The sequence below is a fragment of the Phoenix dactylifera genome, chromosome 4 (assembly GCF_051530095.1).
Source record: "Phoenix dactylifera cultivar Ajwa chromosome 4, Ajwa_hap1_PhDact_Kaust_v1.1, whole genome shotgun sequence".
In the NCBI taxonomy this organism is placed as follows: Eukaryota; Viridiplantae; Streptophyta; class Magnoliopsida; order Arecales; family Arecaceae; genus Phoenix; species Phoenix dactylifera.
This window is the reverse complement of record NC_143193.1, coordinates 34,759,087-34,782,437: the sequence shown is the minus strand read 5'-3', so window position 1 is coordinate 34,782,437 and position 23,351 is coordinate 34,759,087. Positions and strand designations below refer to the sequence as shown.

The window sequence follows — 23,351 nt, the reverse complement described above, 5'->3', positions numbered from 1 at the left end:
GAACGGCCCCGGCAGCGCGAATGTCTCGGGCCGTCGAGGTCTGCTGCTTTGCCTTAAAAGGGAGTTTCGAAGGGCATGTCTTTGGTGCGATCATACCAGCACTAATGCACCGGATCCCATGAGAACTCCGCAGTTAAGCGTGCTTGGGCGAGAGTAGTACTAGGATGGGTGACCCCCTGGGAAGTCCTCGTGTTGCACCCTTTTTATTTTTTGCCCGCTTTTTTATTTTTTGATAATATTTATTTTTAATTTTTCGGCTTTTGGCTTTTCGTCTTCGGATAATTTTTTTTCCCCGACAATAAACTGAGTCCGGAGACTGGCGGTGCCATGCCGCATAGCGGGACCAGCGCGTTGAATCCTACGCCAGAACGGCCCCGGCAGCGTGAATGTCTCGGGCCGTCGAGGTCTGCTGCTTTGTCATAAAAGGGAGTTTCGAAGGGCAGGTCATGGGTGCGATCATACCAGCACTAATGCACCGGATCCCATCAGAACTCCGCAGTTAAGCGTGCTTGGGCGAGAGTAGTACTAGGATGGGTGACCCCCTGGGAAGTCCTCGTGTTGCACCCTTTTTATTTTTTGCCCGCTTTTTTATTTTTTGATAATATTTATTTTTAATTTTTCGGCTTTTGGCTTTTCCTCTTCGGATAATTTTTTTTCCCGAAAATAAACTGAGTCCGGAGACGGGCGGTGCCATGCCGCATAGCGGAACAGCGAGTTGAATCCTACGCCAGAACGGCCCCGGCAGCGCGAATGTCTCGGGCCGTCGCGGTCTGCTGCTTTGTCATAAAAGGGAGTTTCGAAGGGCATGTCATGGGTGCGATCATACCAGCACTAATGCACCGGATCCCATCATAACTCCGCAGTTAGGCGTGCTTGGGCGAGAGAAGTACTAGGATGGGTGACCCCCTGGGAAGTCCTCGTGTTGCACCCTTTTTATTTTTTGCCCGCTTTTTTATTTTTTGATAATATTTATTTTTAATTTTTTGGCTTTTGGCTTTTCCTCTTCGGATAATTTTTTCCCCCCGAAAATAAACTGAGTCCGGAGACTGGCGGTGCCATGCCGCATAGCGGGACCAGCGCGTTGAATCCTACGCCAGAACGGCCCCGGCAGCGTGAATGTCTCGGGCCGTCGAGGTCTGCTGCTTTGTCATAAAAGGGAGTTTCGAAGGGCATGTCATGGGTGCGATCATACCAGCACTAATGCACCGGATCCCATCAGAACTCCGTAGTTAAGCGTGCTTGGGCGAGAGTAGTACTAGGATGGGTGACCCCCTGGGAAGTCCTCGTGTTGCACCCTTTTTATTTTTTGCCCGCTTTTTTATTTTTTGATAATATTTATTTTTAATTTTTCGGCTTTTGGCTTTTCCTCTTCGGATAATTTTTTTTTCCGAAAATAAACTGAGTCCGGAGACTGGCGGTGCCATGCCGCATAGCGGAACAGCGCGTTGAATCCTACGCCAGAACGGCCCCGGCAGCGCGAATGTCTCGGGCCGTCGCGGTCTGCTGCTTTGTCATAAAAGGGAGTTTCGAAGGGCATGTCATGGGTGTGATCATACCAGCACTAATGCACCGGATCCCATCATAACTCCGCAGTTAAGCGTGCTTGGGCGAGAGAAGTACTAGGATGGGTGACCCCCTGGGAAGTCCTCGTGTTGCACCCTTTTTATTTTTTGCCCGCTTTTTTATTTTTTGATAATATTTATTTTTAATTTTTTGGCTTTTGGCTTTTCCTCTTCGGATAATTTTTTTCCCCCGACAATAAACTGGGTCCGGAGACTGGCGGTGCCATGCCGCATAGCGGGACCAGCGCGTTGAATCCTACGCCAGAACGGCCCCGGCAGCGCGAATGTCTCGGGCCGTCGAGGTCTGCTGCTTTGTCATAAAAGGGAGTTTCGAAGGGCATATCATGGGTGCGATCATACCAGCACTAATGCACCGGATCCCATCAGAACCCCGCAGTTAAGCGTGCTTGGGCGAGAGTAGTACTAGGATGGGTGACCCCCTGGGAAGTCCTCGTGTTGCACCCCTTTTATTTTTTGCCCGCTTTTTTATTTTTTGATAACATTTATTTTTTATTTTTCGGCTTTTGGCTTTTCCTCTTCGGATAATTTTTTTCCCCCGAAAATAAACTGAGTCCGGAGACTGGCGGTGCCATGCCGCATAGCGGAACGGCGTGTTGAATCCTACGCCAGAACGGCCCCGGCAGTGCGAATGTCTCGGGCCATCGAGGTCTGCTGCTTTGTCATAAAAGGGAGTTTCGATGGGGATGTCATGGGTGCGATCATACCAGCACTAATGCACCGGATCCCATCAGAACTCCGCAGTTAAGCGTGCTTGGGCGAGAGTAGTACTAGGATGGGTGACCCCCTGGGAAGTCCTCGTGTTGCACCCCTTTTATTTTTTGCCCGCTTTTTTATTTTTTGATAATATTTATTTTTAATTTGTCGGCTTTTGGCTTTTCCTCTTCGGATAATTTTTTTCCCCCGAAAATAAACTGAGTCCGGAGACTCGCGGTGCCATGCCGCATAACGGAACAGCGCGTTGAATCCTACGCCAGAACGGCCCCGGCAGCGCGAATGCCTCGGGCCGTCGAGGTCTGCTGCTTTGTCATAAAAGGGAGTTTCGAAGGGCATGTCATGGGTGCGATCATACCAGCACTAATGCACCGGATCCCATCATAACTCCGCAGTTAAGTGTGCTTGGGTGAGAGAAGTACTAGGATGGGTGACCCCCTGGGAAGTCCTCGTGTTGCACCCTTTTTATTTTTTGCCCGCTTTTTTATTTTTTGGTAATATTTATTTTTAATTTTTTGGCTTTTGGCTTTTCCTCTTCGGATAATTTTTTCCCCCAGAAAATAAACTGAGTCCGGAGACTGGCGGTGCCATGCCGCATAGCGGAACAGCGCGTTGAATCATACGCCAGAACGGCCCCGGCAGCGCGAATGTCTCGGGCCGTCGAGGTCTGCTGCTTTGTCTTAAAAGGGAGTTTCGAAGGGCATGTCTTGGGTGCGATCATACCAGCACTAATGCACCGGATCCCATCATAACTCCGCAGTTAAGCGTGCTTGGGCGAGAGAAGTACTAGGATGGGTGACCCCCTGGGAAGTCCTCGTGTTGCACCCTTTTTATTTTTTGCCCGCTTTTTTATTTTTTGGTAATATTTATTTTTAATTTTTTGGCTTTTGGCTTTTCCTCTTCGGATAATTTTTTCCCCCAGAAAATAAACTGAGTCCGGAGACTGGCGGTGCCATGCCGCATAGCGGAACAGCGCGTTGAATCATACGCCAGAACGGCCCCGGCAGCGCGAATGTCTCGGGCCGTCGAGGTCTGCTGCTTTGTCTTAAAAGGGAGTTTCGAAGGGCATGTCTTGGGTGCGATCATACCAGCACTAATGCACCGGATCCCATCAGAACTCCGCAGTTAAGCGTGCTTGGGTGAGAGTAGTACTAGGATGGGTGACCCCCTGGGAAGTCCTCGTGTTGCACCCTTTTTATTTTTTGCCCGCTTTTTTATTTTTTGATAATATTTATTTTTAATTTTTCGGCTTTTGGCTTTTCCTCTTCGGATAATTTTTTTCCCCCGACAATAAACTGAGTCCGGAGACTGGCGGTGCCATGCCGCATAGCGGGACCAGCGCGTTGAATCCTACGCCAGAACGGCCCCGGCAGCGTGAATGTCTCGGGCCGTCGAGGTCTGCTGCTTTGTCATAAAAGGGAGTTTCGAAGGGCATGTCATGGGTGCGATCATACCAGCACTAATGCACCGGATCCCATCAGAACTCCGTAGTTAAGCGTGCTTGGGCGAGAGTAGTACTAGGATGGGTGACCCCCTGGGAAGTCCTCGTGTTGCACCCTTTTTATTTTTTGCCCGCTTTTTTATTTTTTGATAATATTTATTTTTAATTTTTCGGCTTTTGGCTTTTCCTCTTCGGATAATTTTTTTTTCCGAAAATAAACTGAGTCCGGAGACTGGCGGTGCCATGCCGCATAGCGGAACAGCGCGTTGAATCCTACGCCAGAACGGCCCCGGCAGCGCGAATGTCTCGGGCCGTCGCGGTCTGCTGCTTTGTCATAAAAGGGAGTTTCGAAGGGCATGTCATGGGTGTGATCATACCAGCACTAATGCACCGGATCCCATCATAACTCCGCAGTTAAGCGTGCTTGGGCGAGAGAAGTACTAGGATGGGTGACCCCCTGGGAAGTCCTCGTGTTGCACCCTTTTTATTTTTTGCCCGCTTTTTTATTTTTTGATAATATTTATTTTTAATTTTTTGGCTTTTGGCTTTTCCACTTCGGATAATTTTTTTCCCCCGACAATAAACTGGGTCCGGAGACTGGCGGTGCCATGCCGCATAGCGGGACCAGCGCGTTGAATCCTACGCCAGAACGGCCCCGGCAGCGCGAATGTCTCGGGCCGTCGAGGTCTGCTGCTTTGTTTTAAAAGGGAGTTTCGAAGGGCATATCATGGGTGCGATCATACCAGCACTAATGTACCGGATCCCATCAGAACTCCGCAGTTAAGCGTGCTTGGGCGAGAGTAGTACTAGGATGGGTGACCCCCTGGGAAGTCCTCGTGTTGCACCCCTTTTATTTTTTGCCCGCATTTTTCTTTTTTGATAACATTTATTTTTAATTTTTTGGCTTTTGGCTTTTCCTCTTCGGATAATTTTTTTCCCTCGAAAATAAACTGAGTCCGGAGACTCGCGGTGCCATGCCGCATAGCGGAACAGCGCATTGAATCCTACGCCAGAACGGCCCCGGCAGCACGAATGTCTCGGGCCGTCGAGGTCTGCTGCTTTGTCATAAAAGGGTGTTTCGATGGGCATGTCATGGGTGCGATCATACCAGCCCTAATGCACCGGATCCCATCAGAACTCCGCAGTTAAGCGTGCTTGGGCGAGAGTAGTACTAGGATGGGTGACCCCCTGGGAAGTCCTCGTCTTGCACCCCTTTTTATTTTTTGCCCACTTTTTTATTTTTTGATAATATTTATTTTTAATTTTTCGGCTTTTGGCTTTTCCTCTTCGGATAATTTTTTTCCCCCGAAAGTAAGCTGAGTCCGGAGACTCGCGGTGCCATGCCGCATAGCGGAACAGCGCATTGAATCCTACGCCAGAACGGCCCCGGCAGCGCGAATGTCTCGGGCCGTCGAGGTCTGCTGCTTTGTCATAAAAAGGTGTTTCGATGGGCATGTCATGGGTGCGATCATACCAGCACTAATGCACCGGATCCCATCAGAACTCCGCAGTTAGGCGTGCTTGGGCGAGAGTAGTACTCGGATGGGTGACCCCCTGGGAAGTCCTCGTGTTGCACCCTTTTTATTTTTTTCTCCACTTTTTTTATTTTTTGATAATATTTATTTTTAATTTTTCGGCTTTTGGCTTTTCCTCTTCGGATAATTTTTTTCCCCCGAAAATAAACTGAGTCCGGAGACTGGCGGTGCTATGCCGCATAGCGGGACCAGCGCGTTGAATCCTACACCAGAACGGCCCCGGCGGCGCGAATGTCTCGGGCCGTCGAGGTCTGCTGCTTTGTCATAAAAGGGAGTTTCGATGGGCATGTCATGGGTGCGATCATACCAGCACTAATGCACCGGATCCCATCAGAACTCCGCAGTTAAGCGTGCTTGGGCGAGAGTAGTACTAGGATGGGTGACCCCCTGGGAAGTCCTCGTGTTGCACCCCTTTTATTTTTTGCCCGCTTTTTTATTTTTTGATAATATTTATTTTTAATTTGTCGGCTTTTGGCTTTTCCTCTTCGGATAATTTTTTTCCCCCGAAAATAAACTGAGTCCGGAGACTCGCGGTGCCATGCCGCATAGCGGAACAGCGCGTTGAATCCTACGCCAGAACGGCCCCGGCAGCGCGAATGCCTCGGGCCGTCGAGGTCTGCTGCTTCGTCATAAAAGGGAGTTTCGAAGGGCATGTCATGGGTGCGATCATACCAGCACTAATGCACCGGATCCGATCAGAACTCCGCAGTTAAGCGTGCTTGGGCGAGAGTAGTACTAGGATGGGTGACCCCCTGGGAAGTCCTCGTGTTGCACCCTTTTTATTTTTTGCCCGCTTTTTTATTTTTTGATAATATTTATTTTTAATTTTTCGGCTTTTGGCTTTTCCTCTTCGGATAATTTTTTTTTTCCGAAAATAAACTGAGTCCGGAGACTGGCGGTGCCATGCCGCATAGCGGAACAGCGCGTTGAATCCTACGCCAGAACGGCCCCGGCAGCGCGAATGTCTCGGGCCGTCGCGGTCTACTGCTTTGTCATTAAAGGGAGTTTCGAAGGGCATGTCATGGGTGCGATCATACCAGCACTAATGCACCGGATCCCATCATAACTCCGCAGTTAAGCGTGCTTGGGCGAGAGAAGTACTAGGATGGGTGACCCCCTGGGAAGTCCTCGTGTTGCACCCTTTTTATTTTTTGCCCGCTTTTTTATTTTTTGATAATATTTATTTTTAATTTTTTGGCTTTTGGCTTTTCCTCTTCGGATAATTTTTCCCCCCGAAAATAAACTGAGTCCGGAGACTGGCGGTGCCATGCCGCATAGCGGAACAGCGCGTTGAATCATACGCCAGAACGGCCCCGGCAGCGCGAATGTCTCGGGCCGTCGAGGTCTGCTGCTTTGTCTTAAAAGGGAGTTTCGAAGGGCATGTCTTGGGTGCGATCATACCAGCACTAATGCACCGGATCCCATGAGAACTCCGCAGTTAAGCGTGCTTGGGCGAGAGTAGTACTAGGATGGGTGACCCCCTGGGAAGTCCTCGTGTTGCGCCCTTTTTATTTTTTGCCCGCTTTTTTATTTTTTGATAATATTTATTTTTAATTTTTCGGCTTTTGGCTTTTCGTCTTCGGATAATTTTTTTTCCCCGACAATAAACTGAGTCCGGAGACTGGCGGTGCCATGCCGCATAGCGGGACCAGCGCGTTGAATCCTACGCCAGAACGGCCCCGGCAGCGTGAATGTCTCGGGCCGTCGAGGTCTGCTGCTTTGTCATAAAAGGGAGTTTCGAAGGGCATGTCATGGGTGCGATCATACCAGCACTAATGCACCGGATTCCATCAGAACTCCGCAGTTAAGCGTGCTTGGGCGAGAGTAGTACTAGGATGGGTGACCCCCTGGGAAGTCCTCGTGTTGCACCCTTTTTATTTTTTGCCCGCTTTTTTATTTTTTGATAATATTTATTTTTAATTTTTCGGCTTTTGGCTTTTCCTCTTCGGATAATTTTTTTTCCCGAAAATAAACTGAGTCCGGAGACGGGCGGTGCCATGCCGCATAGCGGAACAGCGCGTTGAATCCTACGCCAGAACGGCCCCGGCAGCGCGAATGTCTCGGGCCGTCGCGGTCTGCTGCTTTGTCATAAAAGGGAGTTTCGAAGGGCATGTCATGGGTGCGATCATACCAGCACTAATGCACCGGATCCCATCATAACTCCGCAGTTAGGCGTGCTTGGGCGAGAGAAGTACTAGGATGGGTGACCCCCTGGGAAGTCCTCATGTTGCACCCTTTTTATTTTTTGCCCGCTTTTTTATTTTTTGATAATATTTATTTTTAATTTTTTGGCTTTTGGCTTTTCCTCTTCGGATAATTTTTTCCCCCCGAAAATAAACTGAGTCCGGAGACTGGCGGTGCCATGCCGCATAGCGGGACCAGCGCGTTGAATCCTACGCCAGAACGGCCCCGGCAGCGTGAATGTCTCGGGCCGTCGAGGTCTGCTGCTTTGTCATAAAAGGGAGTTTCGAAGGGCATGTCATGGGTGCGATCATACCAGCACTAATGCACCGGATCCCATCAGAACTCCGTAGTTAAGCGTGCTTGGGCGAGAGTAGTACTAGGATGGGTGACCCCCTAGGAAGTCCTCGTGTTGCACCCTTTTTATTTTTTGCCCGCTTTTTTATTTTTTGATAATATTTATTTTTAATTTTTCGGCTTTTGGCTTTTCCTCTTCGGATAATTTTTTTTTCCGAAAATAAACTGAGTCCGGAGACTGGCGGTGCCATGCCGCATAGCGGAACAGCGCGTTGAATCCTACGCCAGAACGGCCCCGGCAGCGCGAATGTCTCGGGCCGTCGCGGTCTGCTGCTTTGTCATAAAAGGGAGTTTCGAAGGGCATGTCATGGGTGTGATCATACCAGCACTAATGCACCGGATCCCATCATAACTCCGCAGTTAAGCGTGCTTGGGCGAGAGAAGTACTAGGATGGGTGACCCCCTGGGAAGTCCTCGTGTTGCACCCTTTTTATTTTTTGCCCGCTTTTTTATTTTTTGATAATATTTATTTTTAATTTTTTGGCTTTTGGCTTTTCCTCTTCGGATAATTTTTTTCCCCCGACAATAAACTGGGTCCGGAGACTGGCGGTGCCATGCCGCATAGCGGGACCAGCGCGTTGAATCCTACGCCAGAACGGCCCCGGCAGCGCGAATGTCTCGGGCCGTCGAGGTCTGCTGCTTTGTCATAAAAGGGAGTTTCGAAGGGCATATCATGGGTGCGATCATACCAGCACTAATGCACCGGATCCCATCAGAACTCCGCAGTTAAGCGTGCTTGGGCGAGAGTAGTACTAGGATGGGTGACCCCCTGGGAAGTCCTCGTGTTGCACCCCTTTTATTTTTTGCCCGCTTTTTTATTTTTTGATAACATTTATTTTTTATTTTTCGGCTTTTGGCTTTTCCTCTTCGGATAATTTTTTTCCCCCGAAAATAAACTGAGTCCGGAGACTGGCGGTGCCATGCCGCATAGCGGAACGGCATGTTGAATCCTACGCCAGAACGGCCCCGGCAGTGCGAATGTCTCGGGCCATCGAGGTCTGCTGCTTTGTCATAAAAGGGAGTTTCGATGGGGATGTCATGGGTGCGATCATACCAGCACTAATGCACCGGATCCCATCAGAACTCCGCAGTTAAGCGTGCTTGGGCGAGAGTAGTACTAGGATGGGTGACCCCCTGGGAAGTCCTCGTGTTGCACCCCTTTTATTTTTTGCCCGCTTTTTTATTTTTTGATAATATTTATTTTTAATTTTTCGGCTTTTGTCTTTTCCACTTCGGATAATTTTTTCCCCCGAAAATAAACTGAGTCCGGAGACTGGCGGTGCCATGCAGCATAGCGGGACCAGCGCGTTGAATCCTACGCCAGAACGGCCCTGGCGGCGCGAATGTCTCGGGCCATCGAGATCGGCTACTTTGTCATAAAAAGGAGTTTCAAAGGGCTTGTCATGGGTGCGATCATACCAGCACTAATGCACCGGATCCCATCAGAACTCCGCAGTTAAGCGTGCTTGGGCGAGAGTAGTACTAGGATGGGTGACCCCCTGGGAAGTCCTCGTGTTGCACCCCTTTTATTTTTTGCCCGCTTTTTTATTTTTTGATAATATTTATTTTTAATTTTTCGGCTTTTGGCTTTTCCTCTTCGGATAATTTTTTTCCCCCGAAAATAAACTGAGTCCGGAGACTGGCGGTGCCATGCAGCATAGCGGGACCAGCGCGTTGAATCCTACGCCAGAACGGCCCCGGCGGCGCGAATGTCTCGGGCCGTCGAGGTCGGCTGCTTTGTCATAAAAGAGAGTTTCGAAGGGCATGTCATGGGTGCGATCATACCAGCACTAATGCACCGGATCCCATCAAAACTCCGCAGTTAAGCGTGCTTGGGCGAGGGTAGTACTAGGATGGGTGACCCTATGGAAAGTCCTCGTGTTGCACCCTTTTTATTTTTTGCCCGCTTTTTTATTTATTGATAATATTTATTTTTAATTTTTCGGCCTTTGTCTTTTCCTCTTCGGATAATTTTTTTTCCCCGAAAATAAACTGAATCCGGAGACTGGCGGTGCCATGCAGCATAGCGGGACCAGCGCGTTGAATCCTACGCCAGAACGGCCCCGGCAGCGCGAATGTCTCGGGCCGTCGAGGTCTGCTGCTTTGTCTTAAAAGGGAGTTTCGAAGGGCATGTCTTGGGTGCGATCATACCAGCACTAATGCACCGGATCCCATCAGAACTCCGCAGTTAAGCGTGCTTGGGTGAGAGTAGTACTAGGATGGGTGACCCCCTGGGAAGTCCTCGTGTTGCACCCTTTTTATTTTTTGCCCGCTTTTTTATTTTTTGATAATATTTATTTTTAATTTTTCGGCTTTTGGCTTTTCCTCTTCGGATAATTTTTTTCCCCCGACAATAAACTGAGTCCGGAGACTGGCGGTGCCATGCCGCATAGCGGGACCAGCGCGTTGAATCCTACGCCAGAACGGCCCCGGCAGCGTGAATGTCTCGGGCCGTCGAGGTCTGCTGCTTTGTCATAAAAGGGAGTTTCGAAGGGCATGTCATGGGTGCGATCATACCAGCACTAATGCACCGGATCCCATCAGAACTCCGTAGTTAAGCGTGCTTGGGCGAGAGTAGTACTAGGATGGGTGACCCCCTGGGAAGTCCTCGTGTTGCACCCTTTTTATTTTTTGCCCGCTTTTTTATTTTTTGATAATATTTATTTTTAATTTTTCGGCTTTTGGCTTTTCCTCTTCGGATAATTTTTTTTTCCGAAAATAAACTGAGTCCGGAGACTGGCGGTGCCATGCCGCATAGCGGAACAGCGCGTTGAATCCTACGCCAGAACGGCCCCGGCAGCGCGAATGTCTCGGGCCGTCGCGGTCTGCTGCTTTGTCATAAAAGGGTGTTTCGAAGGGCATGTCATGGGTGTGATCATACCAGCACTAATGCACCGGATCCCATCATAACTCCGCAGTTAAGCGTGCTTGGGCGAGAGAAGTACTAGGATGGGTGACCCCCTGGGAAGTCCTCGTGTTGCACCCTTTTTATTTTTTGCCCGCTTTTTTATTTTTTGATAATATTTATTTTTAATTTTTTGGCTTTTGGCTTTTCCTCTTCGGATAATTTTTTTCCCCCGACAATAAACTGGGTCCGGAGACTGGCGGTGCCATGCCGCATAGCGGGACCAGCGCGTTGAATCCTACGCCAGAACGGCCCCGGCAGCGCGAATGTCTCGGGCCGTCGAGGTCTGCTGCTTTGTTTTAAAAGGGAGTTTCGAAGGGCATATCATGGGTGCGATCATACCAGCACTAATGCACCGGATCCCATCAGAACTCCGCAGTTAAGCATGCTTGGGCGAGAGTAGTACTAGGATGGGTGACCCCCTGGGAAGTCCTCGTGTTGCACCCCTCTTATTTTTTGCCCGCATTTTTCTTTTTTGATAACATTTATTTTTAATTTTTTGGCTTTTGGCTTTTCCTCTTCGGATAATTTTTTTCCCTCGAAAATAAACTGAGTCCGGAGACTCGCGGTGCCATGCCGCATAGCGGAACAGCGCATTGAATCCTACGCCAGAACGGCCCCGGCAGCACGAATGTCTCGGGCCGTCGAGGTCTGCTGCTTTGTCATAAAAGGGTGTTTCGATGGGCATGTCATGGGTGCGATCATACCAGCCCTAATGCACCGGATCCCATCAGAACTCCGCAGTTAAGCGTGCTTGGGCGAGAGTAGTACTAGGATGGGTGACCCCCTGGGAAGTCCTCGTCTTGCACCCCTTTTTATTTTTTGCCCACTTTTTTATTTTTTGATAATATTTATTTTTAATTTTTCGGCTTTTGGCTTTTCCTCTTCGGATAATTTTTTTCCCCCGAAAATAAACTGAGTCCGGAGACTCGCGGTGCCATGCCGCATAGCGGAACAGCGCATTGAATCCTACGCCAGAACGGCCCCGGCAGCGCGAATGTCTCGGGCCGTCGAGGTCTGCTGCTTTGTCATAAAAGGGTGTTTCGATGGGCATGTCATGGGTGCGATCATACCAGCACTAATGCACCGGATCCCATCAGAACTCCGCAGTTAGGCGTGCTTGGGCGAGAGTAGTACTAGGATGGGTGACCCCCTGGGAAGTCCTCGTGTTGCACCCTTTTTATTTTTTTCTCCACTTTTTTATTTTTTGATAATATTTATTTTTAATTTTTCGGCTTTTGGCTTTTCCTCTTCGGATAATTTTTTTCCCCCGAAAATAAACTGAGTCCGGAGACTGGCGGTGCTATGCCGCATAGCGGGACCAGCGCGTTGAATCCTACACCAGAACGGCCCCGGCGGCGCGAATGTCTCGGGCCGTCGAGGTCTGCTGCTTTGTCATAAAAGGGAGTTTCGATGGGCATGTCATGGGTGCGATCATACCAGCACTAATGCACCGGATCCCATCAGAACTCCGCAGTTAAGCGTGCTTGGGCGAGAGTAGTACTAGGATGGGTGACCCCCTGGGAAGTCCTCGTGTTGCACCCCTTTTATTTTTTGCCCGCTTTTTTATTTTTTGATAATATTTATTTTTAATTTGTCGGCTTTTGGCTTTTCCTCTTCGGATAATTTTTTTCCCCCGAAAATAAACTGAGTCCGGAGACTCGCGGTGCCATGCCGCATAGCGGAACAGCGCGTTGAATCCTACGCCAGAACGGCCCCGGCAGCGCGAATGCCTCGGGCCGTCGAGGTCTGCTGCTTCGTCATAAAAGGGAGTTTCGAAGGGCATGTCATGGGTGCGATCATACCAGCACTAATGCACCGGATCCGATCAGAAGTCCGCAGTTAAGCGTGCTTGGGCGAGAGTAGTACTAGGATGGGTGACCCCCTGGGAAGTCCTCGTGTTGCACCCTTTTTATTTTTTGCCCGCTTTTTTATTTTTTGATAATATTTATTTTTAATTTTTCGGCTTTTGGCTTTTCCTCTTCGGATAATTTTTTTCCTCCGAAAATAAACTGAGTCCGGAGACTCGCGGAGCCATGCCGCATAGCGGAACAGCGCGTTGAATCCTACGCCAGAACGGCCCCGGCAGCGCGAATGTCTCGGGCCGTCGCGGTCTGCTGCTTTGTCATAAAAAGGAGTTTCGAAGGGCATGTCATGGGTGCGATCATACCAGCACTAATGCACCGGATCCCATCAGAACTCCGTAGTTAAGCGTGCTTGGGCGAGAGTAGTACTAGGATGGGTGACCCCCTAGGAAGTCCTCGTGTTGCACCCTTTTTATTTTTTGCCCGCTTTTTTATTTTTTGATAATATTTATTTTTAATTTTTCGGCTTTTGGCTTTTCCTCTTCGGATAATTTTTTTTTCCGAAAATAAACTGAGTCCGGAGACTGGCGGTGCCATGCCGCATAGCGGAACAGCGCGTTGAATCCTACGCCAGAACGGCCCCGGCAGCGCGAATGTCTCGGGCCGTCGCGGTCTGCTGCTTTGTCATAAAAGGGAGTTTCGAAGGGCATGTCATGGGTGTGATCATACCAGCACTAATGCACCGGATCCCATCATAACTCCGCAGTTAAGCGTGCTTGGGCGAGAGAAGTACTAGGATGGGTGACCCCCTGGGAAGTCCTCGTGTTGCACCCTTTTTATTTTTTGCCCGCTTTTTTATTTTTTGATAATATTTATTTTTAATTTTTTGGCTTTTGGCTTTTCCTCTTCGGATAATTTTTTTCCCCCGACAATAAACTGGGTCCGGAGACTGGCGGTGCCATGCCGCATAGCGGGACCAGCGCGTTGAATCCTACGCCAGAACGGCCCCGGCAGCGCGAATGTCTCGGGCCGTCGAGGTCTGCTGCTTTGTCATAAAAGGGAGTTTCGAAGGGCATATCATGGGTGCGATCATACCAGCACTAATGCACCGGATCCCATCAGAACTCCGCAGTTAAGCGTGCTTGGGCGAGAGTAGTACTAGGATGGGTGACCCCCTGGGAAGTCCTCGTGTTGCACCCCTTTTATTTTTTGCCCGCTTTTTTATTTTTTGATAACATTTATTTTTTATTTTTCGGCTTTTGGCTTTTCCTCTTCGGATAATTTTTTTCCCCCGAAAATAAACTGAGTCCGGAGACTGGCGGTGCCATGCCGCATAGCGGAACGGCGTGTTGAATCCTACGCCAGAACGGCCCCGGCAGTGCGAATGTCTCGGGCCATCGAGGTCTGCTGCTTTGTCATAAAAGGGAGTTTCGATGGGGATGTCATGGGTGCGATCATACCAGCACTAATGCACCGGATCCCATCAGAACTCCGCAGTTAAGCGTGCTTGGGCGAGAGTAGTACTAGGATGGGTGACCCCCTGGGAAGTCCTCGTGTTGCACCCCTTTTATTTTTTGCCCGCTTTTTTATTTTTTGATAATATTTATTTTTAATTTGTCGGCTTTTGGCTTTTCCTCTTCGGATAATTTTTTTCCCCCGAAAATAAACTGAGTCCGGAGACTCGCGGTGCCATGCCGCATAGCGGAACAGCGCGTTGAATCCTACGCCAGAACGGCCCCGGCAGCGCGAATGCCTCGGGCCGTCGAGGTCTGCTGCTTTGTCATAAAAGGGAGTTTCGAAGGGCATGTCATGGGTGCGATCATACCAGCACTAATGCACCGGATCCCATCATAACTCCGCAGTTAAGCGTGCTTGGGTGAGAGAAGTACTAGGATGGGTGACCCCCTGGGAAGTCCTCGTGTTGCACCCTTTTTATTTTTTGCCCGCTTTTTTATTTTTTGGTAATATTTATTTTTAATTTTTTGGCTTTTGGCTTTTCCTCTTCGGATAATTTTTTCCCCCAGAAAATAAACTGAGTCCGGAGACTGGCGGTGCCATGCCGCATAGCGGAACAGCGCGTTGAATCATACGCCAGAACGGCCCCGGCAGCGCGAATGTCTCGGGCCGTCGAGGTCTGCTGCTTTGTCTTAAAAGGGAGTTTCGAAGGGCATGTCTTGGGTGCGATCATACCAGCACTAATGCACCGGATCCCATGAGAACTCCGCAGTTAAGCGTGCTTGGGCGAGAGTAGTACTAGGATGGGTGACCCCCTGGGAAGTCCTCGTGTTGCACCCTTTTTATTTTTTGCCTGCTTTTTTATTTTTTGATAATATTTATTTTTAATTTTTCGGCTTTTGGCTTTTCGTCTTCGGATAATTTTTTTTCCCCGACAATAAACTGAGTCCGGAGACTGGCGGTGCCATGCCGCATAGCGGGACCAGCGCGTTGAATCCTACGCCAGAACGGCCCCGGCAGCGTGAATGTCTCGGGCCGTCGAGGTCTGCTGCTTTGTCATAAAAGGGAGTTTCGAAGGGCATGTCATGGGTGCGATCATACCAGCACTAATGCACCGGATCCCATCAGAACTCCGCAGTTAAGCGTGCTTGGGCGAGAGTAGTACTAGGATGGGTGACCCCCTGGGAAGTCCTCGTGTTGCACCCTTTTTATTTTTTGCCCGCTTTTTTATTTTTTGATAATATTTATTTTTAATTTTTCGGCTTTTGGCTTTTCCTCTTCGGATAATTTTTTTTTCCCGAAAATAAACTGAGTCCGGAGACGGGCGGTGCCATGCCGCATAGCGGAACAGCGCGTTGAATCCTACGCCAGAACGGCCCCGGCAGCGCGAATGTCTCGGGCCGTCGCGGTCTGCTGCTTTGTCATAAAAGGGAGTTTCGAAGGGCATGTCATGGGTGCGATCATACCAGCACTAATGCACCGGATCCCATCATAACTCCGCAGTTAGGCGTGCTTGGGCGAGAGAAGTACTAGGATGGGTGACCCCCTGGGAAGTCCTCGTGTTGCACCCTTTTTATTTTTTGCCCGCTTTTTTATTTTTTGATAATATTTATTTTTAATTTTTTGGCTTTTGGCTTTTCCTCTTCGGATAATTTTTTCCCCCCGAAAATAAACTGAGTCCGGAGACTGGCGGTGCCATGCCGCATAGCGGAACAGCGCGTTGAATCCTACGCTAGAACGGCCCCGGCAGCGCGAATGCCTCGGGCCGTCCCGGTCTGCTGCTTTGTCATAAAAGGGAGTTTCGAAGGGCATGTCATGGGTGCGATCATACCAGCACTAATGCACCGGATCCCATCATAACTCCGCAGTTAAGCGTGCTTGGGCGAGAGAAGTACTAGGATGGGTGACCCCCTGGGAAGTCCTCGTGTTGCACCCTTTTTATTTTTTGCCCGCTTTTTTATTTTTTGGTAATATTTATTTTTAATTTTTTGGCTTTTGGCTTTTCCTCTTCGGATAATTTTTTCCCCCAGAAAATAAACTGAGTCCGGAGACTGGCGGTGCCATGCCGCATAGCGGAACAGCGCGTTGAATCATACGCCAGAACGGCCCCGGCAGCGCGAATGTCTCGGGCCGTCGAGGTCTGCTGCTTTGTCTTAAAAGGGAGTTTCGAAGGGCATGTCTTGGGTGCGATCATACCAGCACTAATGCACCGGATCCCATCAGAACTCCGCAGTTAAGCGTGCTTGGGTGAGAGTAGTACTAGGATGGGTGACCCCCTGGGAAGTCCTCGTGTTGCACCCTTTTTATTTTTTGCCCGCTTTTTTATTTTTTGATAATATTTATTTTTAATTTTTCGGCTTTTGGCTTTTCCTCTTCGGATAATTTTTTTCCCCCGACAATAAACTGAGTCCGGAGACTGGCGGTGCCATGCCGCATAGCGGGACCAGCGCGTTGAATCCTACGCCAGAACGGCCCCGGCAGCGTGAATGTCTCGGGCCGTCGAGGTCTGCTGCTTTGTCATAAAAGGGAGTTTCGAAGGGCATGTCATGGGTGCGATCATACCAGCACTAATGCACCGGATCCCATCAGAACTCCGTAGTTAAGCGTGCTTGGGCGAGAGTAGTACTAGGATGGGTGACCCCCTGGGAAGTCCTCGTGTTGCACCCTTTTTATTTTTTGCCCGCTTTTTTATTTTTTGATAATATTTATTTTTAATTTTTCGGCTTTTGGCTTTTCCTCTTCGGATAATTTTTTTTTCCGAAAATAAACTGAGTCCGGAGACTGGCGGTGCCATGCCGCATAGCGGAACAGCGCGTTGAATCCTACGCCAGAACGGCCCCGGCAGCGCGAATGTCTCGGGCCGTCGCGGTCTGCTGCTTTGTCATAAAAGGGAGTTTCGAAGGGCATGTCATGGGTGTGATCATACCAGCACTAATGCACCGGATCCCATCATAACTCCGCAGTTAAGCGTGCTTGGGCGAGAGAAGTACTAGGATGGGTGACCCCCTGGGAAGTCCTCGTGTTGCACCCTTTTTATTTTTTGCCCGCTTTTTTATTTTTTGATAATATTTATTTTTAATTTTTTGGCTTTTGGCTTTTCCTCTTCGGATAATTTTTTTCCCCCGACAATAAACTGGGTCCGGAGACTGGCGGTGCCATGCCGCATAGCGGGACCAGCGCGTTGAATCCTACGCCAGAACGGCCCCGGCAGCGCGAATGTCTCGGGCCGTCGAGGTCTGCTGCTTTGTCATAAAAGGGAGTTTCGAAGGGCATATCATGGGTGCGATCATACCAGCACTAATGCACCGGATCCCATCAGAACTCCGCAGTTAAGCGTGCTTGGGCGAGAGTAGTACTAGGATGGGTGACCCCCTGGGAAGTCCTCGTGTTGCACCCCTTTTATTTTTTGCCCGCATTTTTCTTTTTTGATAACATTTATTTTTAATTTTTTGGCTTTTGGCTTTTCCTCTTCGGATAATTTTTTTCCCTCGAAAATAAACTGAGTCCGGAGACTCGCGGTGCCATGCCGCATAGCGGAACAGCGCATTGAATCCTACGCCAGAACGGCCCCGGCAGCGCGAATGTCTCGGGCCGTCGAGGTCTGCTGCTTTGTCATAAAAGGGTGTTTCGATGGGCATGTCATGGGTGCGATCATACCAGCCCTAATGCACCGGATCCCATCAGAACTCCGCAGTTAAGCGTGCTTGGGCGAGAGTAGTACTAGGATGGGTGACCCCCTGGGAAGTCCTCGTCTTGCACTCCTTTTTATTTTTTGCCCACTTTTTTATTTTTTGATAATGTTTATTTTTAATTTTTCGGCTTTTGGCTTTTCCTCTTCGGATAATTTTTTTCCCCCGAAAATAAACTGAGTCCGGAGACTCGCGGTGCCATGCCGCATAGCGGAACAGCGCATTGAATCCTACGCCAGAACGGCCCCGGCAGCGCGAATGTCTCGGGCCGTCGAGGTCTGCTGCTTTGTCATAAAAGGGTGTTTCGATGGGCATGTCATGGGTGCGATCATACCAGCACTAATGCACCGGATCCCATCAGAACTCCGCAGTTAAGCGTGCTTGGGCGAGAGTAGTACTAGGATGGGTGACCCCCTGGGAAGTCCTCGTGTTGCACCCTTTTTATTTTTTTCTCCACTTTTTTATTTTTTGATAATATTTATTTTTAATTTTTTGGCTTTTGGCTTTTCCTCTTCGGATAATTTTTTTCCCCCAAAAATAAACTGAGTCCGGAGACTGGCGGTGCTATGCCGCTTAGCGGGACCAGCGCGTTGAATCCTACGCCAGAACGGCCCCGGCGGCGCGAATGTCTCGGGCCGTCGAGGTCTGCTGCTTTGTCATAAAAGGGAGTTTCGATGGGCATGTCATGGGTGCGATCATACCAGCACTAATGCACCGGATCCCATCAGAACTCCGCAGTTAAGCGTGCTTGGGCGAGAGTAGTACTAGGATGGGTGACCCCCTGGGAAGTCCTCGTGTTGCACCCCTTTTATTTTTTGCCCGCTTTTTTATTTTTTGATAATATTTATTTTTAATTTGTCGGCTTTTGGCTTTTCCTCTTCGGATAATTTTTTTCCCCCGAAAATAAACTGAGTCCGGAGACTCGCGGTGCCATGCCGCATAGCGGAACAGCGCGTTGAATCCTACGCCAGAACGGCCCCGGCAGCGCGAATGCCTCGGGCCGTCGAGGTCTGCTGCTTCGTCATAAAAGGGAGTTTCGAAGGGCATGTCATGGGTGCGATCAAACCAGCACTAATGCACCGGATCCGATCAGAACTCCGCAGTTAAGCGTGCTTGGGCGAGAGTAGTACTAGGAAGGGTGACCCCCTGGGAAGTCCTCGTGTTGCACCCTTTTTATTTTTTGCCCGCTTTTTTATTTTTTGATAATATTTATTTTTAATTTTTCGGCTTTTGGCTTTTCCTCTTCGGATAATTTTTTTTCCCGAAAATAAACTGAGTCCGGAGACTGGCGGTGCCATGCCGCATAGCGGAACAGCGCGTTGAATCCTACGCCAGAACGGCCCCGGCAGCGCGAATGTCTCGGGCCGTCGCGGTCTGCTGCTTTGTCATTAAAGGGAGTTTCGAAGGGCATGTCATGGGTGCGATCATACCAGCACTAATGCACCGGATCCCATCATAACTCCGCAGTTAAGCGTGCTTGGGCGAGAGAAGTACTAGGATGGGTGACCCCCTGGGAAGTCCTCGTGTTGCACCCTTTTTATTTTTTGCCCGCTTTTTTATTTTTTGATAATATTTATTTTTAATTTTTTGGCTTTTGGCTTTTCCTCTTCGGATAATTTTTTCCCCCCGAAAATAAACTGAGTCCGGAGACTGGCGGTGCCATGCCGCATAGCGGAACAGCGCGTTGAATCATACGCCAGAACGGCCCCGGCAGCGCGAATGTCTCGGGCCGTCGAGGTCTGCTGCTTTGTCTTAAAAGGGAGTTTCGAAGGGCATGTCTTGGGTGCGATCATACCAGCACTAATGCACCGGATCCCATGAGAACTCCGCAGTTAAGCGTGCTTGGGCGAGAGTAGTACTAGGATGGGTGACCCCCTGGGAAGTCCTCGTGTTGCACCCTTTTTATTTTTTGCCCGCTTTTTTATTTTTTGATAATATTTATTTTTAATTTTTCGGCTTTTGGCTTTTCGTCTTCGGATAATTTTTTTTCCCCGACAATAAACTGAGTCCGGAGACTGGCGGTGCCATGCCGCATAGCGGGACCAGCGCGTTGAATCCTACGCCAGAACGGCCCCGGCAGCGTGAATGTCTCGGGCCGTCGAGGTCTGCTGCTTTGTCATAAAAGGGAGTTTCGAAGGGCATGTCATGGGTGCGATCATACCAGCACTAATGCACCGGATCCCAACAGAACTCCGCAGTTAAGCGTGCTTGGGCGAGAGTAGTACTAGGATGGGTGACCCCCTGGGAAGTCCTCGTGTTGCACCCTTTTTATTTTTTGCCCGCTTTTTTATTTTTTGATAATATTTATTTTTAATTTTTCGGCTTTTGGCTTTTCCTCTTCGGATAATTTTTTTTTTCCGAAAATAAACTGAGTCCGGAGACGGGCGGTGCCATGCCGCATAGCGGAACAGCGCGTTGAATCCTACGCCAGAACGGCCCCGGCAGCGCGAATGTCTCGGGCCGTCGCGGTCTGCTGCTTTGTCATAAAAGGGAGTTTCGAAGGGCATGTCATGGGTGCGATCATACCCGCACTAATGCACCGGATCCCATCATAACTCCGCAGTTAGGCGTGCTTGGGCGAGAGAAGTACTAGGATGGGTGACCCCCTGGGAAGTCCTCGTGTTGCACCCTTTTTATTTTTTGCCCGCTTTTTTATTTTTTGATAATATTTATTTTTAATTTTTTGGCTTTTGGCTTTTCCTCTTCGGATAATTTTTTTCCCCCGAAAATAAACTGAGTCCGGAGACTCGCGGTGCCATGCCGCATAGCGGAACAGCGCGTTGAATCCTACGCCAGAACGGCCCCGGCAGCGCGAATGCCTCGGGCCGTCGAGGTCTGCTGCTTCGTCATAAAAGGGAGTTTCGAAGGGCATGTCATGGGTGCGATCAAACCAGCACTAATGCACCGGATCTGATCAGAACTCCGCAGTTAAGCGTGCTTGGGCGAGAGTAGTACTAGGATGGGTGACCCCCTGGGAAGTCCTCGTGTTGCACCCTTTTTATTTTTTGCCCGCTTTTTTATTTTTTGATAATATTTATTTTTAATTTTTCGGCTTTTGGCTTTTCCTCTTCGGATAATTTTTTTTTTCCGAAAATAAACTGAGTCCGGAGACGGGCGGTGCCATGCCGCATAGCGGAACAGCGCGTTGAATCCTACGCCAGAACGGCCCCGGCAGCGCGAATGTCTCGGGCCGTCGAGGTCTGCTGCTTTGTCATAAAAGGGTGTTTCGATGGGCATGTCATGGGTGCGATCATACCAGCCCTAATGCACCGGATCCCATCAGAACTCCGCAGTTAAGCGTGCTTGGGCGAGAGTAGTACTAGGATGGGTGACCCCCTGGGAAGTCCTCGTCATGCACTCCTTTTTATTTTTTGCCCACTTTTTTATTTTTTGATAATGTTTATTTTTAATTTTTCGGCTTTTGGCTTTTCCTCTTCGGATAATTTTTTTCTCCCGAAAATAAACTGAGTCCGGAGACTCGCGGTGCCATGCCGCATAGCGGAACAGCGCATTGAATCCTACGCCAGAACGGCCCCGGCAGCGCGAATGTCTCGGGCCGTCGAGGTCTGCTGCTTTGTCATAAAAGGGTGTTTCGATGGGCATGTCATGGGTGCGATCATACCAGCACTAATGCACCGGATCCCATCAGAACTCCGCAGTTAAGCGTGCTTGGGCGAGAGTAGTACTAGGATGGGTGACCCCCTGGGAAGTCCTCGTGTTGCACCCTTTTTATTTTTTTCTCCACTTTTTTATTTTTTGATAATATTTATTTTTAATTTTTCGGCTTTTGGCTTTTCCTCTTCGGATAATTTTTTTCCCCCGAAAATAAACTGAGTCCGGAGACTGGCGGTGCTATGCCGCTTAGCGGGACCAGCGCGTTGAATCCTACGCCAGAACGGCCCCGGCGGCGCGAATGTCTCGGGCCGTCGAGGTCTGCTGCTTTGTCATAAAAGGGAGTTTCGATGGGCATGTCATGGGTGCGATCATACCAGCACTAATGCACCGGATCCCATCAGACCTCCGCAGTTAAGCGTGCTTGGGCGAGAGTAGTACTAGGATGGGTGACCCCCTGGGAAGTCCTCGTGTTGCACCCCTTTTATTTTTTGCCCGCTTTTTTATTTTTTGATAATATTTATTTTTAATTTGTCGGCTTTTGGCTTTTCCTCTTCGGATAATTTTTTTCCCCCGAAAATAAACTGAGTCCGGAGACTCGCGGTGCCATGCCGCATAGCGGAACAGCGCGTTGAATCCTACGCCAGAACGGCCCCGGCAGCGCGAATGCCTCGGGCCGTCGAGGTCTGCTGCTTCGTCATAAAAGGGAGTTTCGAAGGGCATGTCATGGGTGCGATCAAACCAGCACTAATGCACCGGATCCGATCAGAACTCCGCAGTTAAGCGTGCTTGGGCGAGAGTAGTACTAGGATGGGTGACCCCCTGGGAAGTCCTCGTGTTGCACCCTTTTTATTTTTTGCCCGCTTTTTTATTTTTTGATAATATTTATTTTTAATTTTTCGGCTTTTGGCTTTTCCTCTTCGGATAATTTTTTTTCCCGAAAATAAACTGAGTCCGGAGACTGGCGGTGCCATGCCGCATAGCGGAACAGCGCGTTGAATCCTACGCCAGAACGGCCCCGGCAGCGCGAATGTCTCGGGCCGTCGCGGTCTGCTGCTTTGTCATTAAAGGGAGTTTCGAAGGGCATGTCATGGGTGCGATCATACCAGCACTAATGCACCGGATCCCATCATAACTCCGCAGTTAAGCGTGCTTGGGCGAGAGAAGTACTAGGATGGGTGACCCCCTGGGAAGTCCTCGTGTTGCACCCTTTTTATTTTTTGCCCGCTTTTTTATTTTTTGATAATATTTATTTTTAATTTTTTGGCTTTTGGCTTTTCCTCTTCGGATAATTTTTTCCCCCCGAAAATAAACTGAGTCCGGAGACTGGCGGTGCCATGCCGCATAGCGGAACAGCGCGTTGAATCATACGCCAGAACGGCCCCGGCAGCGCGAATGTCTCGGGCCGTCGAGGTCTGCTGCTTTGTCTTAAAAGGGAGTTTCGAAGGGCATGTCTTGGGTGCGATCATACCAGCACTAATGCACCGGATCCCATGAGAACTCCGCAGTTAAGCGTGCTTGGGCGAGAGTAGTACTAGGATGGGTGACCCCCTGGGAAGTCCTCGTGTTGCACCCTTTTTATTTTTTGCCCGCTTTTTTATTTTTTGATAATATTTATTTTTAATTTTTCGGCTTTTGGCTTTTCGTCTTCGGATAATTTTTTTTCCCCGACAATAAACTGAGTCCGGAGACTGGCGGTGCCATGCCGCATAGCGGGACCAGCGCGTTGAATCCTACGCCAGAACGGCCCCGGCAGCGTGAATGTCTCGGGCCGTCGAGGTCTGCTGCTTTGTCATAAAAGGGAGTTTCGAAGGGCATGTCATGGGTGCGATCATACCAGCACTAATGCACCGGATCCCAACAGAACTCCGCAGTTAAGCGTGCTTGGGCGAGAGTAGTACTAGGATGGGTGACCCCCTGGGAAGTCCTCGTGTTGCACCCTTTTTATTTTTTGCCCGCTTTTTTATTTTTTGATAATATTTATTTTTAATTTTTCGGCTTTTGGCTTTTCCTCTTCGGATAATTTTTTTTTTCCGAAAATAAACTGAGTCCGGAGACGGGCGGTGCCATGCCGCAT

At 49.4% G+C, this 23,351-nt stretch overlaps 60 non-coding genes and 4 pseudogenes across 60 annotated transcripts; all 64 read left to right on the top strand.

The window, feature by feature from the left end:
- The first annotated feature begins 82 nt into the window (after positions 1–82).
- Positions 83–201, top strand: LOC148708846 (5S ribosomal RNA). Its single transcript, XR_015984949.2, has one exon. It is a non-coding gene; the product is annotated as a 5S ribosomal RNA (ribosomal RNA).
- A 247-nt stretch (positions 202–448) lies between these two features.
- On the top strand, positions 449–567 carry LOC148711034 (5S ribosomal RNA). Its single transcript, XR_015983645.1, has one exon. It is a non-coding gene; the product is annotated as a 5S ribosomal RNA (ribosomal RNA).
- A 245-nt stretch (positions 568–812) lies between these two features.
- Positions 813–931, top strand: LOC148708844 (5S ribosomal RNA; annotated as a pseudogene).
- A 247-nt stretch (positions 932–1,178) lies between these two features.
- On the top strand, positions 1,179–1,297 carry LOC148708843 (5S ribosomal RNA). Its single transcript, XR_015983706.2, has one exon. It is a non-coding gene; the product is annotated as a 5S ribosomal RNA (ribosomal RNA).
- Positions 1,298–1,542: 245 nt separating this feature from the next.
- Positions 1,543–1,661, top strand: LOC148708842 (5S ribosomal RNA). The gene has a single exon (XR_015978097.2). It is a non-coding gene; the product is annotated as a 5S ribosomal RNA (ribosomal RNA).
- A 247-nt stretch (positions 1,662–1,908) lies between these two features.
- Positions 1,909–2,027, top strand: LOC148708841 (5S ribosomal RNA). Its single transcript, XR_015979465.2, has one exon. It is a non-coding gene; the product is annotated as a 5S ribosomal RNA (ribosomal RNA).
- Positions 2,028–2,273: 246 nt separating this feature from the next.
- On the top strand, positions 2,274–2,392 carry LOC148708840 (5S ribosomal RNA). Its single transcript, XR_015978344.2, has one exon. It is a non-coding gene; the product is annotated as a 5S ribosomal RNA (ribosomal RNA).
- A 246-nt stretch (positions 2,393–2,638) lies between these two features.
- LOC148708839 (5S ribosomal RNA) lies at positions 2,639–2,757 on the top strand. The gene has a single exon (XR_016409035.1). It is a non-coding gene; the product is annotated as a 5S ribosomal RNA (ribosomal RNA).
- Positions 2,758–3,003: 246 nt separating this feature from the next.
- Positions 3,004–3,122, top strand: LOC148708838 (5S ribosomal RNA). Its single transcript, XR_015984948.2, has one exon. It is a non-coding gene; the product is annotated as a 5S ribosomal RNA (ribosomal RNA).
- Positions 3,123–3,368: 246 nt separating this feature from the next.
- LOC148711026 (5S ribosomal RNA) lies at positions 3,369–3,487 on the top strand. The gene has a single exon (XR_015983644.2). It is a non-coding gene; the product is annotated as a 5S ribosomal RNA (ribosomal RNA).
- Positions 3,488–3,734: 247 nt separating this feature from the next.
- Positions 3,735–3,853, top strand: LOC148708836 (5S ribosomal RNA). Its single transcript, XR_015978540.2, has one exon. It is a non-coding gene; the product is annotated as a 5S ribosomal RNA (ribosomal RNA).
- A 245-nt stretch (positions 3,854–4,098) lies between these two features.
- LOC148708835 (5S ribosomal RNA) lies at positions 4,099–4,217 on the top strand. The gene has a single exon (XR_015984479.2). It is a non-coding gene; the product is annotated as a 5S ribosomal RNA (ribosomal RNA).
- Positions 4,218–4,464: 247 nt separating this feature from the next.
- LOC148708834 (5S ribosomal RNA) lies at positions 4,465–4,583 on the top strand. Its single transcript, XR_015978096.2, has one exon. It is a non-coding gene; the product is annotated as a 5S ribosomal RNA (ribosomal RNA).
- Positions 4,584–4,829: 246 nt separating this feature from the next.
- LOC148708833 (5S ribosomal RNA) lies at positions 4,830–4,948 on the top strand. The gene has a single exon (XR_015979464.2). It is a non-coding gene; the product is annotated as a 5S ribosomal RNA (ribosomal RNA).
- A 247-nt stretch (positions 4,949–5,195) lies between these two features.
- Positions 5,196–5,314, top strand: LOC148708832 (5S ribosomal RNA). The gene has a single exon (XR_015978343.2). It is a non-coding gene; the product is annotated as a 5S ribosomal RNA (ribosomal RNA).
- A 249-nt stretch (positions 5,315–5,563) lies between these two features.
- Positions 5,564–5,682, top strand: LOC148708831 (5S ribosomal RNA). The gene has a single exon (XR_016412982.1). It is a non-coding gene; the product is annotated as a 5S ribosomal RNA (ribosomal RNA).
- Positions 5,683–5,928: 246 nt separating this feature from the next.
- LOC148708830 (5S ribosomal RNA) lies at positions 5,929–6,047 on the top strand. Its single transcript, XR_015984947.2, has one exon. It is a non-coding gene; the product is annotated as a 5S ribosomal RNA (ribosomal RNA).
- Positions 6,048–6,293: 246 nt separating this feature from the next.
- LOC148711018 (5S ribosomal RNA) lies at positions 6,294–6,412 on the top strand. Its single transcript, XR_015984136.2, has one exon. It is a non-coding gene; the product is annotated as a 5S ribosomal RNA (ribosomal RNA).
- Positions 6,413–6,657: 245 nt separating this feature from the next.
- Positions 6,658–6,776, top strand: LOC148708828 (5S ribosomal RNA). The gene has a single exon (XR_015978539.2). It is a non-coding gene; the product is annotated as a 5S ribosomal RNA (ribosomal RNA).
- A 247-nt stretch (positions 6,777–7,023) lies between these two features.
- LOC148708827 (5S ribosomal RNA) lies at positions 7,024–7,142 on the top strand. Its single transcript, XR_015983694.2, has one exon. It is a non-coding gene; the product is annotated as a 5S ribosomal RNA (ribosomal RNA).
- A 245-nt stretch (positions 7,143–7,387) lies between these two features.
- LOC148708826 (5S ribosomal RNA) lies at positions 7,388–7,506 on the top strand (annotated as a pseudogene).
- A 247-nt stretch (positions 7,507–7,753) lies between these two features.
- Positions 7,754–7,872, top strand: LOC148708825 (5S ribosomal RNA). The gene has a single exon (XR_015979462.2). It is a non-coding gene; the product is annotated as a 5S ribosomal RNA (ribosomal RNA).
- Positions 7,873–8,117: 245 nt separating this feature from the next.
- LOC148708824 (5S ribosomal RNA) lies at positions 8,118–8,236 on the top strand. The gene has a single exon (XR_015978342.2). It is a non-coding gene; the product is annotated as a 5S ribosomal RNA (ribosomal RNA).
- Positions 8,237–8,483: 247 nt separating this feature from the next.
- On the top strand, positions 8,484–8,602 carry LOC148708823 (5S ribosomal RNA). Its single transcript, XR_016412970.1, has one exon. It is a non-coding gene; the product is annotated as a 5S ribosomal RNA (ribosomal RNA).
- A 246-nt stretch (positions 8,603–8,848) lies between these two features.
- LOC148708822 (5S ribosomal RNA) lies at positions 8,849–8,967 on the top strand. Its single transcript, XR_015984945.2, has one exon. It is a non-coding gene; the product is annotated as a 5S ribosomal RNA (ribosomal RNA).
- Positions 8,968–9,213: 246 nt separating this feature from the next.
- On the top strand, positions 9,214–9,332 carry LOC148708821 (5S ribosomal RNA). Its single transcript, XR_015979272.2, has one exon. It is a non-coding gene; the product is annotated as a 5S ribosomal RNA (ribosomal RNA).
- Positions 9,333–9,579: 247 nt separating this feature from the next.
- Positions 9,580–9,698, top strand: LOC148708820 (5S ribosomal RNA). Its single transcript, XR_015978538.2, has one exon. It is a non-coding gene; the product is annotated as a 5S ribosomal RNA (ribosomal RNA).
- Positions 9,699–9,945: 247 nt separating this feature from the next.
- LOC148708819 (5S ribosomal RNA) lies at positions 9,946–10,064 on the top strand. Its single transcript, XR_015983683.2, has one exon. It is a non-coding gene; the product is annotated as a 5S ribosomal RNA (ribosomal RNA).
- Positions 10,065–10,311: 247 nt separating this feature from the next.
- LOC148708818 (5S ribosomal RNA) lies at positions 10,312–10,430 on the top strand. The gene has a single exon (XR_015978094.2). It is a non-coding gene; the product is annotated as a 5S ribosomal RNA (ribosomal RNA).
- Positions 10,431–10,675: 245 nt separating this feature from the next.
- Positions 10,676–10,794, top strand: LOC148708817 (5S ribosomal RNA). The gene has a single exon (XR_015979461.2). It is a non-coding gene; the product is annotated as a 5S ribosomal RNA (ribosomal RNA).
- A 247-nt stretch (positions 10,795–11,041) lies between these two features.
- LOC148708816 (5S ribosomal RNA) lies at positions 11,042–11,160 on the top strand. The gene has a single exon (XR_015978341.2). It is a non-coding gene; the product is annotated as a 5S ribosomal RNA (ribosomal RNA).
- Positions 11,161–11,406: 246 nt separating this feature from the next.
- Positions 11,407–11,525, top strand: LOC148711004 (5S ribosomal RNA). The gene has a single exon (XR_015982864.2). It is a non-coding gene; the product is annotated as a 5S ribosomal RNA (ribosomal RNA).
- Positions 11,526–11,772: 247 nt separating this feature from the next.
- Positions 11,773–11,891, top strand: LOC148708814 (5S ribosomal RNA). Its single transcript, XR_015984944.2, has one exon. It is a non-coding gene; the product is annotated as a 5S ribosomal RNA (ribosomal RNA).
- Positions 11,892–12,139: 248 nt separating this feature from the next.
- LOC148708813 (5S ribosomal RNA) lies at positions 12,140–12,258 on the top strand. The gene has a single exon (XR_015979271.2). It is a non-coding gene; the product is annotated as a 5S ribosomal RNA (ribosomal RNA).
- Positions 12,259–12,504: 246 nt separating this feature from the next.
- Positions 12,505–12,623, top strand: LOC148708812 (5S ribosomal RNA). Its single transcript, XR_015978536.2, has one exon. It is a non-coding gene; the product is annotated as a 5S ribosomal RNA (ribosomal RNA).
- Positions 12,624–12,869: 246 nt separating this feature from the next.
- LOC148708811 (5S ribosomal RNA) lies at positions 12,870–12,988 on the top strand. Its single transcript, XR_015983672.2, has one exon. It is a non-coding gene; the product is annotated as a 5S ribosomal RNA (ribosomal RNA).
- A 245-nt stretch (positions 12,989–13,233) lies between these two features.
- On the top strand, positions 13,234–13,352 carry LOC148708810 (5S ribosomal RNA). The gene has a single exon (XR_015978093.2). It is a non-coding gene; the product is annotated as a 5S ribosomal RNA (ribosomal RNA).
- Positions 13,353–13,599: 247 nt separating this feature from the next.
- LOC148708809 (5S ribosomal RNA) lies at positions 13,600–13,718 on the top strand. Its single transcript, XR_015979460.2, has one exon. It is a non-coding gene; the product is annotated as a 5S ribosomal RNA (ribosomal RNA).
- A 246-nt stretch (positions 13,719–13,964) lies between these two features.
- LOC148708808 (5S ribosomal RNA) lies at positions 13,965–14,083 on the top strand. The gene has a single exon (XR_015978340.2). It is a non-coding gene; the product is annotated as a 5S ribosomal RNA (ribosomal RNA).
- Positions 14,084–14,329: 246 nt separating this feature from the next.
- Positions 14,330–14,448, top strand: LOC148708807 (5S ribosomal RNA). Its single transcript, XR_016408233.1, has one exon. It is a non-coding gene; the product is annotated as a 5S ribosomal RNA (ribosomal RNA).
- A 246-nt stretch (positions 14,449–14,694) lies between these two features.
- LOC148708806 (5S ribosomal RNA) lies at positions 14,695–14,813 on the top strand. Its single transcript, XR_015984943.2, has one exon. It is a non-coding gene; the product is annotated as a 5S ribosomal RNA (ribosomal RNA).
- Positions 14,814–15,060: 247 nt separating this feature from the next.
- Positions 15,061–15,179, top strand: LOC148710994 (5S ribosomal RNA). Its single transcript, XR_015984134.2, has one exon. It is a non-coding gene; the product is annotated as a 5S ribosomal RNA (ribosomal RNA).
- Positions 15,180–15,425: 246 nt separating this feature from the next.
- Positions 15,426–15,544, top strand: LOC148708804 (5S ribosomal RNA; annotated as a pseudogene).
- A 246-nt stretch (positions 15,545–15,790) lies between these two features.
- LOC148708803 (5S ribosomal RNA) lies at positions 15,791–15,909 on the top strand. The gene has a single exon (XR_015983661.2). It is a non-coding gene; the product is annotated as a 5S ribosomal RNA (ribosomal RNA).
- A 246-nt stretch (positions 15,910–16,155) lies between these two features.
- LOC148708802 (5S ribosomal RNA) lies at positions 16,156–16,274 on the top strand. Its single transcript, XR_015978092.2, has one exon. It is a non-coding gene; the product is annotated as a 5S ribosomal RNA (ribosomal RNA).
- A 247-nt stretch (positions 16,275–16,521) lies between these two features.
- On the top strand, positions 16,522–16,640 carry LOC148708801 (5S ribosomal RNA). The gene has a single exon (XR_015979459.2). It is a non-coding gene; the product is annotated as a 5S ribosomal RNA (ribosomal RNA).
- Positions 16,641–16,885: 245 nt separating this feature from the next.
- LOC148708800 (5S ribosomal RNA) lies at positions 16,886–17,004 on the top strand. Its single transcript, XR_015978339.2, has one exon. It is a non-coding gene; the product is annotated as a 5S ribosomal RNA (ribosomal RNA).
- Positions 17,005–17,251: 247 nt separating this feature from the next.
- LOC148708799 (5S ribosomal RNA) lies at positions 17,252–17,370 on the top strand. The gene has a single exon (XR_016412908.1). It is a non-coding gene; the product is annotated as a 5S ribosomal RNA (ribosomal RNA).
- A 246-nt stretch (positions 17,371–17,616) lies between these two features.
- On the top strand, positions 17,617–17,735 carry LOC148708798 (5S ribosomal RNA). The gene has a single exon (XR_015984942.2). It is a non-coding gene; the product is annotated as a 5S ribosomal RNA (ribosomal RNA).
- A 247-nt stretch (positions 17,736–17,982) lies between these two features.
- LOC148710986 (5S ribosomal RNA) lies at positions 17,983–18,101 on the top strand. Its single transcript, XR_015980318.2, has one exon. It is a non-coding gene; the product is annotated as a 5S ribosomal RNA (ribosomal RNA).
- A 248-nt stretch (positions 18,102–18,349) lies between these two features.
- On the top strand, positions 18,350–18,468 carry LOC148708796 (5S ribosomal RNA). Its single transcript, XR_015978534.2, has one exon. It is a non-coding gene; the product is annotated as a 5S ribosomal RNA (ribosomal RNA).
- A 246-nt stretch (positions 18,469–18,714) lies between these two features.
- LOC148708795 (5S ribosomal RNA) lies at positions 18,715–18,833 on the top strand. The gene has a single exon (XR_015983650.2). It is a non-coding gene; the product is annotated as a 5S ribosomal RNA (ribosomal RNA).
- A 245-nt stretch (positions 18,834–19,078) lies between these two features.
- On the top strand, positions 19,079–19,197 carry LOC148708794 (5S ribosomal RNA). The gene has a single exon (XR_015979798.2). It is a non-coding gene; the product is annotated as a 5S ribosomal RNA (ribosomal RNA).
- A 246-nt stretch (positions 19,198–19,443) lies between these two features.
- LOC148708793 (5S ribosomal RNA) lies at positions 19,444–19,562 on the top strand. Its single transcript, XR_015979458.2, has one exon. It is a non-coding gene; the product is annotated as a 5S ribosomal RNA (ribosomal RNA).
- A 247-nt stretch (positions 19,563–19,809) lies between these two features.
- LOC148708792 (5S ribosomal RNA) lies at positions 19,810–19,928 on the top strand. Its single transcript, XR_015978338.2, has one exon. It is a non-coding gene; the product is annotated as a 5S ribosomal RNA (ribosomal RNA).
- Positions 19,929–20,174: 246 nt separating this feature from the next.
- Positions 20,175–20,293, top strand: LOC148708791 (5S ribosomal RNA; annotated as a pseudogene).
- A 246-nt stretch (positions 20,294–20,539) lies between these two features.
- Positions 20,540–20,658, top strand: LOC148708790 (5S ribosomal RNA). Its single transcript, XR_015984941.2, has one exon. It is a non-coding gene; the product is annotated as a 5S ribosomal RNA (ribosomal RNA).
- Positions 20,659–20,904: 246 nt separating this feature from the next.
- LOC148708789 (5S ribosomal RNA) lies at positions 20,905–21,023 on the top strand. The gene has a single exon (XR_015979268.2). It is a non-coding gene; the product is annotated as a 5S ribosomal RNA (ribosomal RNA).
- A 247-nt stretch (positions 21,024–21,270) lies between these two features.
- Positions 21,271–21,389, top strand: LOC148708788 (5S ribosomal RNA). Its single transcript, XR_015978533.2, has one exon. It is a non-coding gene; the product is annotated as a 5S ribosomal RNA (ribosomal RNA).
- Positions 21,390–21,637: 248 nt separating this feature from the next.
- On the top strand, positions 21,638–21,756 carry LOC148708787 (5S ribosomal RNA). The gene has a single exon (XR_015983639.2). It is a non-coding gene; the product is annotated as a 5S ribosomal RNA (ribosomal RNA).
- Positions 21,757–22,002: 246 nt separating this feature from the next.
- On the top strand, positions 22,003–22,121 carry LOC148708786 (5S ribosomal RNA). The gene has a single exon (XR_015978090.2). It is a non-coding gene; the product is annotated as a 5S ribosomal RNA (ribosomal RNA).
- Positions 22,122–22,366: 245 nt separating this feature from the next.
- Positions 22,367–22,485, top strand: LOC148708785 (5S ribosomal RNA). The gene has a single exon (XR_015979457.2). It is a non-coding gene; the product is annotated as a 5S ribosomal RNA (ribosomal RNA).
- A 246-nt stretch (positions 22,486–22,731) lies between these two features.
- On the top strand, positions 22,732–22,850 carry LOC148708784 (5S ribosomal RNA). Its single transcript, XR_015978337.2, has one exon. It is a non-coding gene; the product is annotated as a 5S ribosomal RNA (ribosomal RNA).
- Positions 22,851–23,097: 247 nt separating this feature from the next.
- LOC148708783 (5S ribosomal RNA) lies at positions 23,098–23,216 on the top strand. The gene has a single exon (XR_016403248.1). It is a non-coding gene; the product is annotated as a 5S ribosomal RNA (ribosomal RNA).
- Positions 23,217–23,351: the final 135 nt, after the last annotated feature.